The 8,699-nt window shown below is 47.0% G+C and overlaps 1 pseudogene; it reads left to right on the top strand.

Annotated features, from left to right (window-relative positions):
- The first annotated feature begins 7,083 nt into the window (after positions 1–7,083).
- Positions 7,084–8,172, top strand: LOC135900808 (ubiquitin-conjugating enzyme E2 Z pseudogene; annotated as a pseudogene).
- The last annotated feature ends 527 nt before the right edge of the window (positions 8,173–8,699 follow it).

Raw genomic sequence — 8,699 nt, 5'->3', positions numbered from 1 at the left:
CAACCCAAGCGCGCGATAACAGAGAGGAGCTGTTCCCTGAGATCACGCCGCGTTTTGACACGTACGAGCCATGCCGCACTGTCTGTGCATGCGTGGGCGCGTGAACGCGAGCTTGCGCACGTCCGCAAGTGTACGTGTGGTCTGGGCTTTATAATTCAGGCTACTAAATACCTCATGAGGGTTACGATGTGAAATATACATTTGTTCCTCATTTTTTTTACTATAAGACCCAATTATGCTTAAACATCAGGGAAAGCACTGAGATCACAGTACCTAGTATTTTATAGTGCTCCAGAAATCAGTTTCTCTGCCAACCGTAGCATCCCACACTAACAGTTTTTGACAGAAAATGTGAGACAGAAGGCACATAACACTTGGGGTGGTGCTATTCGCTTTGATTGTTTAGGAATGAAGATCATAGTCTACATGTTATGGCCCTACGTGTCATTACCTATAAACAACAAAAGGAGGGGTTTTGCATAACTGCGTAGATTTGGTGTGTGCAGTTTAATTTAGAAACCTTCACAGCTGATACTAAACGCACTCTCCACAGCGTTAGGCTATACAGGCACACTAGTTTACACAGAACGCACTTGTCACCTCGTCATGGTCCAGGTGGCGATTCAGGTTCTTCAAAGGTGTTTCATTTTACGGGATGGCACATAGTGCTTCACTTATTTGCAGGATATTGCATTCCAATTGTGTCACATGAGATAAATTCATTCGAGTTTTAACTTGCCCAAAATGTATTACAGCTGTGTACCGGTAAACTGGCAACAGCTTGCAGTAACTACAGCTTGTGGAAGTACAATTGCAACTGCCATATTATGTGTGACTACTAGTGCATAGGCATCGGCAACAATGATGGTTAGGGTGCACTAGTTTCTTCTACTCTGGAGTATGCATCCTCCATGAGAAAATAAAGTTTTTTCCCCGCCTCCTCCTCTACCAGATTATAATGTGAAGTGGGGTGTAATTTGTAGAGTATACCCTTGCGTAAACTTCATAAGCATTTCTCCTTGTCGGGGCCACAGATCATTGTTGCTACGACTGTAAAAGCAGGGTGCCTGTTCACAGCACCTATAGGGAACAGTCTGTGAATCTTTAACAGTAAACATAATGAATAATTGAATAATTTTTAGTAATTTTCAATAAATTGAGCACTCTTTGCCTTCCACGGTGGTGTTTTCCAAACTCTAAGGTTGGCATGTCTGCGCAAGGTTTGACTGCAGGATGTCATTTTGCATGAAAGACAGCGTTTGTGCACATAACACCTCGTTGGCATTGTTCTGCTATACAGAATGTCATAAGCTTGATGATGATGATGAACCCCTGATGATGAACACCTTTGTTGAAATGTCGGCTACCGCAACATCCCTTGTTCCAACAATGTTGGTCTACGTACGGTTTTTCTTACATACAAGTTACTGTTTTGTTGTGTTCTGTGATTATCCTTTTTTTTTTCGCTTTCTTTAGGGTAGAAATTCACAAATACTATTTGTTTCTCCTAACAGCAGCAAGTTTATCCTTGCAAGGCGTTTGGGGTCAAGAACAACTTTCACCAGGAAAGAGTGCAAGACGAGTGATTAAAGAAAATAAAGTTGTTTCTGTGATCTAAAGAACTTGGACTGAAATTTTTCACCTTTTTGTATATATGCTATGCAGTGCATACATATCATTCATAAAGTGCAAAGTGTTTTATCTTTTCAGCTATGTCAGTGTGTTGGCAAGACAATTTTCTCAATAGTGACCTGCTGCTTCAGCTACGAGCTGCCTTCATGACATTTGCATTAAAGGATAGGTACTATTGTGGACAAAAGTACCCTGGAGGTGCGAGTGTAGACCAAATTGCATCTCTGCATTCAAGACCGCTGGAAGCAGTGGGTAACGTATGCACATTCCAAACGCAGATGTTAGCGTGGCTGATCCCAGCAGATGTCGCACCAATAAAATTAAGTCGACTCTCGCGCGTCCTGGGCAGTTTCGATCCCGGTAGTATATTCTGCAAACAATGAATATGCTCTGTAAGACGAAATATGGGAAGCACCTGTACTTTAACGGATATAGTACAGATTTAGCATACAGAGTCTTTTGTTTTCTGAATACAAGAAGCACCTGTACTTTAAGAGTTATAGTACAGATTCAGTATATTGTGTGTTCCTTTTTCTGTTTTTCTGAATACAAGAAGCACCTGTACTTAAAGGGTTATAGTACCAATTAAGCATACAGTAGTCCATTTTGTAGATACGAAAGAACTCGTATTTTGTATTAAGGTCTCATTTCTACGGCTGTCCGTTCTATGGAAATGACCGTTCTTTATTTGCGGAAAAGCATTTAGTCGCACATTACCAGCACATTTGCCGTAAAATGAAATTTTTTTACAGTGTTGATAATGACTACTTGACGGCAAAAACAAAAAAAGGAGAAGAGAAAGCACGATACAAGACTGAATCTAGTACATACTACAGCTAACAACACTCTTGGCAAATACACAATGGTGCAAATGTTGCAATATAGATTCCTATACACACAAGTGAATGTCAAACAATGGAGCGAGAATTATAAAGACCAAATAACCTAAAAGAGGGCCTGCAGTTTCCAGATACTCTGCATTAAGTGCACTGAATCGAAGAGAGATCTGCGATTTAAAACTACAGGAAAGAAAAATAAAACAGTTGCATGACACAAATGAGCTGAATCTGGAAGTGATAGAAGTAGGAAACAAAATAATGTTCATAAGAATGTGCTCTTTACATGGCTAACAAATGTATCGTAATTGGTAAGACATGCAACACCTGAAAGCTCATTCCAGTGTCTCGTAGCAACAAGAAGTGGCAATTAAAGAAAAAGTTAACTCACACATATATAGGCTGCACTTTAAAGGAATGGTCTAGTCGAGGAAAAACGCTATAAGCCTGCGTGATGTAACGGGTGGCGAAGGGTGAATGACTAAGATAAAGTTTTTAGAAAAGAGACTGCAGTGCCTGACGCCTGCGATTTGCAAGTAAAGGTAATTCGAACGATGTATTTATTTCCGTATCGCTAATTCTTCGAGAGTACTTGTTTGCAGTGAAACGAGCGGCTTTGTTCTAAAGCAATTCTAGTTTGTTAATTAGGTATAATTGATGAGGGTTGCATATTATAGATGCATACTCTATTTTTGAGCATACTAATGTAGTGTAAGCTAGTAGTTTTCTATCGGTGCTAGTAGAGTGGAGGTTGCGCCTAATGAACCTGAGTGCGCGAGATGCTTTGCTAACCACCTCATCAGTATGGCGATTCCATGAAATATCCTATGTCAAATGAATTCCCAAATATTTAACATGCACCGTTTTGATGAGCATGTTATTTAATGGGTAACGGCATTTGACTGCAGTATTTGATGTAAATACAATGGCTTTTGTTTTTAAAACATTTCCATCTGCCAGATTTTGCAGCATTTATTAATTTTGTTTAGATTATCCTGAAACGTGTTAACATCGGAGGTATTAGTGACCAGTCTGTATATCGTGCAGTCGTCTGCAAACAATCGTAATGCAGAGCGTATGTTAGCGTTTAGGTCGTTCACGTATGGCCCTGTGTAAAATTGGCCCAAGTACGATTCCTTGGGGCACACCAGATTTGGCTTGTGCTAATTGAGATAGGTGTTGATTTACAGAAATTGGCTGTGCGTGGCCCATTAAGAAGCTTTTTATCCGCTTGGGAATTTTCGTGTCTATGTTTATAACGGGGATAACGTGAGCAATTTTCCAGTCGTCTGGCACACGCCCGGAGTCGATAGACTGCTGGAACAAGGCGGATAAAATGTGGCATGTGGAAGGCTGAGTTAGTTTTAGAAGTTTTGGGCATATGCCATCAGGACCTAGTGAAGAGTTAATTGGCAATCGATGTATAACTGCTGATATGCCCTGAGAGGTGATGGTTACGTCATCCATGTTAGCACTTAAACATGTAAAGTTCAGGTTAGAAGGAAGGGATAGTTTGTCGGTAAATACGGAGCTGAAAAAAACTTAAGTTCCTCAGCTGTCTCTGCCAGGAGAAGTTCGCGCTGCAATGACCTTGAATATTGTAGACCCTCACAATGGGCCACACATGAACAATCATGAGCGCAAGTAAATGTGGAGCTGAAATTCGGCGCGCTGATGTCGCATCACATAAAACTGAGGCATCATATGTTGTGGACAGCAGCTAGCTGCGCCATATCCAGGCTGTTGTGCAGAAAATGCCGTCGGCCGATAAACCACTGCGCAATGAGGAGGGTTAAGTAGCGTGTCTTGTTTCGTTGCGCTGTACCGTATCTGCTGCATCTGTCTGAACAGCACTGGTGACCGGCGCATCTGTAGCGATAATATTAGATGGTAGAACATATACGCCAGCTGGTTATAATATGCGTGCTGTCCTCCGTAGAGTCATGTGGTGGTGGTTAGCTGTAGCAGCAGGTGGGTTCAGCCTGGCGATCAAGGCCGGCAATCAATTGCTCCGCCCGAACGTCTCTTATAGAATCAGTGCGGTGTTTCACCACGTGTACATCAGACCAGTACCTCTTAAGAATGCGACAAGGAGACGTGAAGGAGACGTGCAGTTTCCTTGCGGGCTATAACTGGTCCTTCGAGGAACACAAGGTGTTGCAGGCATGTATCCGGAAGGTCCTTAATTTTGTTGCAGATTTTCGAGGAGATCGACCCTTTCACCTTGAAATTTTGGGCACGACCACAGGAAATGTTCAATGGTCCCTGTCTCGTCGCATGTCGTACGGTTCGGAGAATTGAGCCATGTCAGACGATGACGTATATAGTTTCCATGAAACGTAAGTGGGCGGAAGGGCCTTCGGGAAAAAAAAAACTGCGGAGAAGAACGGCAATATCGTTAAAGCAGCCGGTAGAGCATAACAAGTGTACGAAATAATTTGTTGCGTAACCACCACTACGCAGTGCATGTAGGTCACGTCAACTGTGTGATGACCGTATTGCAATGGAAATCTGCACGCGTGAACAGATGCGGACAAACCTACGTGGCAGCCGCGGACACTATGTCTGCCTCGGCTTCGTATAACTGGCTATCGCAAAGTAAAACAGCAGAAGACTTCAACACTGTATATAGACCATACTATAGGTCGAACGCATCACCTTGTCTTTATAGATAATATAATGCTTCGGACGCATGCGTAGCGCTTTCAGGGCAATTAGCGCAGTTTACGGTGCCGTAATACGTCACCCGTAACTTCGTACGAGGAAACATTTACTCATGCATCACAATGGGCAATATCAATCTTTCCAACTCAGTTTCGCAGCAGCCAAGTCGTGTCGGGAAAGCCAGGTTTTCGTAATCCACCGTCGCTTGAGCTTCCGAAAGCCTAGTAAAGAAACTAATGAGAAGCGAGACATTTCAACAGGACGATGCTGACATTGAAAAGGTCGCCGCTTCTCGCAGCGTCTGTCAGCAGCATAAACTAGCAGCTCCACGCGCGCTGATTCCAGGGTGGACACCGGCAACAACGCCGTTGGAGACTATTCACGTAGATTTTGCCGGCCTACTTGATGGATGGTCATACTTGGCCATCGTGGATGCCTTCACAAAATAGGCGGAGGTGAAGGCCATGAAAACGACCACATCACCATGCGTTGCAGCTGCCTTTCCTTCGCTGTTTGCAACCTTCGGTGTGCCGCGAATCATATAGTGAGCGACAACGCACCGAAATTCGTGTCCGCGCACATCGAAGAATTTTGCACGAGAAAGAGCATCAAACAGTACACAAGCGCACCATATCATCTGGCAACCAACGGCCGAGCTGAGCGAATCGTGATAGAAACAACGCGACCCTTGCTGATCGCTGACCGAAGGTTCTATGCCGTGAAGAATTGCACGCTTTCTCTTTCAACAACATTCCACGCCTTCAGCAACTGCTCACAAAAGGCTGACCGAACTCATGTTTGGCCGGAAGACGACAATGCCACTTAGCCTCATGACTCCATCAGCGACATGCCGTGAGGGGGAACCCGCAAACGATCATCTCATGCAGCTTGATCCGAGGCAACCACTCTACATGCCAAACTTCCGTGGAACTCCTGCTTGGATCCCGGCTATCATAAGGCAGACGAGCGGAGTGCGTTCGTTCCTGGTGAAGGCGACAGACAGCCAGCTACGCAGCCGTCACCGTGATCACATCCGGCATCGCACTAGTATGATCAAAATCACGGACGAACAGATTCTCAAGCCCGAACAGCGCAGCCGGTGCCTTAGACTTCGGAGGGGAGGGAGGCACAATAGCCACCAAGGGATGCATCGAGCCTTCATGCACATCACAACGACTCACGATTGGCAGTGGTGGCCCAGTCAAGCCACCGTACTATTAGGCTCACACAGTCTTCACAAAGAAGGATAGAAGGTTGGTGTGGTTTGGTGGCTTTGGTTTGGTTCTGTCTGAACTCCCAACTTCTTTAACGTGTGTGTGTGTGTGTGTGTGTGTGTGTGTGTGTGTGTGTTTGTGTGTGTGTGTGTGTGTGTGTGTGTGTGTGTGTGTGTCGTTAAAGAGGTTGGGAGTTCAGAAAGAACCAAACCAAACCGTTCTGCGACCGACGTCGTTAAACTGTCCAAGAAGAGGCACTGCCAAGTCGGCGCCTGCTCGTCGCGCGCGAGTGGTGCCCTGGCCGGCACGGGCATGCGAGCAGCTTCCACTTGAGCGATGCGCACCGTCGCGCGCTTTCTGGAGCCTGCACATTCTGTTTTGCAGTGCCGACCCACAAAGACCACGTTTGTACGGCTAGGAAATAAACAGCTGTTTCTTTAAAAAGACATGTTAGTCATCATCATCAATAAGCATTTATGTTTATTGGGCTAGTTGGTATGGCATTATCTACACAGTAGCGCAAAAGCACACAGATAGCAAAAGGAACAGACGGGACACAGTGCTAGCGCTGTGGGCCTTCTGTTTCTTTCTAGGTCAGTGTGCTTCTGCGCTGCTGTGTAAGTAATAATTTTCTCTATTTATTTTCTAATGCGTTTTTTCTAGTCATGGCTAATTCCTGGCCCATCCCCCACAGTGGGTACGTGGCATATTTGATGCCCACCGTCATCATCATTGTCATTACCGATTGCCGTACTCGAGGCATCACAGCCTGCAATCGCGGCCACCGCTATCGCAGCAAAATTCGGAGCAACAATGGCGGGCCCTCATGCACCGGCCACCGCCGCGAAAGCGCAGGGCACGCCCAACCAGCCTCCTCCGAACTTCTGGGACCCCATCTCGTACGAGCACGAGGAGCCGACCGACGAGTGCCGGCGCAGGGTCGGGTGCGACATCAGGGAGATCGAGTTCTATCGTGTTCCCGGAGTGTTCATCTCCGCCGACGAAAGCGACATCACCAAGATCCACGCGCTCATCTTGGGACCTCCCGGCACGCCGTACGAAGGCGGCTTCTTCCACTTCCTGATGAAGTGTCCGCCTGACTACCCCATCAGTCCTCCGCGGGTGCGCCTGATGACCACCGAGGCCGGGCGCGTACGGTTCGGGCCGAGCTTCTACGAGAACGGCAAGGTTTGTCTAGGGCTCCTGGGTACCTCGTCAGCTGGACCCGCGTGGAGTTCTGGTCAGTGCCTCGGAAGCGTCCTGCTTTCCATCAAGTCGCTGCTGACGACCGAGAACCCCGTCGCCCAAGGGTCCGCTTTGAGAGTCCTGCCAGGGTTGGGAAGTTGGCTGAGTGGCAAGATCTGCTACAACGCCGTGCTCCAGCACGAGACCATCAGGGTCGCGGTGTGCGACGCGGTCGAGGACTGTCTGCGAGGCACGTCGGCGTGCCCGCCGCCATTGAGGGACGTGATCCTGAAGTACTTCCCGCAGTTCTACGGCGAGTACGAAAAGACAGTCAAGAACCGACTGCACCTGACCGGTTCTCGCATGAACGACTCCAGCGAAGCAGGTGTTCCCACGTACCAGTTTGACGCGCTGCTTGAACGACTCGTGGAGCTGCGCGAAAGGGTCAAAGTGGCGAACGGAGCGGCCGCCGAAAAAGCAAGCGATTCGAAGTGACACGTCATGAGTCCGACAGACGTGGCGTGGAAAACGCGCTTGGACGTGGATGCTTGCCCCCGGCTGTGGACTACACGAGTGATATGTGTGTCAAGGAGAAGACCTCCTCGAACAACATTTCAAAATAAAATTTTGTGAGTCATGGATGGAAGGCGCTATATAACCGCAGCACTTTCCGCCTACCGAATCTCTCTACTGTACATGGATGCGCTCTGCGGGCAGGGCCGTGGCCAGGGATGGAGTACACCGAGCACCTTTGAACGCATTTGAAATAGCCAGAGATTTGCATCAGAGCTCACAAGGCTTCATTTGTCGACAAAGCTCGCATCGCGTCTTAACGCAGCTGTGTGTCCTCTGATACTACAGGCCTACAGAAACGGGCACACGTCGCAGAACAGAGATACAACGCAAGGTACGGCCTGCTTATTGCTTTATAGCACATTCATCGATGCCTCGATTGGGAAGTGCAATTCATAGTGTCTTTTCAAGGAAAATAGAGGCCCGTCTGCCGTTTTGCTTTCAGGTACCTCGCATTTGTACCGCAATAAAAAGTCTACCATACAGTAGGCTTCCTGGGAGTGCCACTTAATGTAGGCCATGGCAGCGGGTACGGCAGACCCCTTTAGCCGCAATCGTCACGTAGCACGTTATTTATGAACAGGCAACTGGCTAA

This window comes from Dermacentor albipictus, chromosome 2 (genome assembly GCF_038994185.2).
Source record: "Dermacentor albipictus isolate Rhodes 1998 colony chromosome 2, USDA_Dalb.pri_finalv2, whole genome shotgun sequence".
NCBI classification, from domain to species: domain Eukaryota; kingdom Metazoa; phylum Arthropoda; class Arachnida; order Ixodida; family Ixodidae; genus Dermacentor; species Dermacentor albipictus.
The sequence above is the reverse complement of the archived record's forward strand: the minus strand, read 5'-3'. Positions and strand labels throughout refer to the sequence as shown.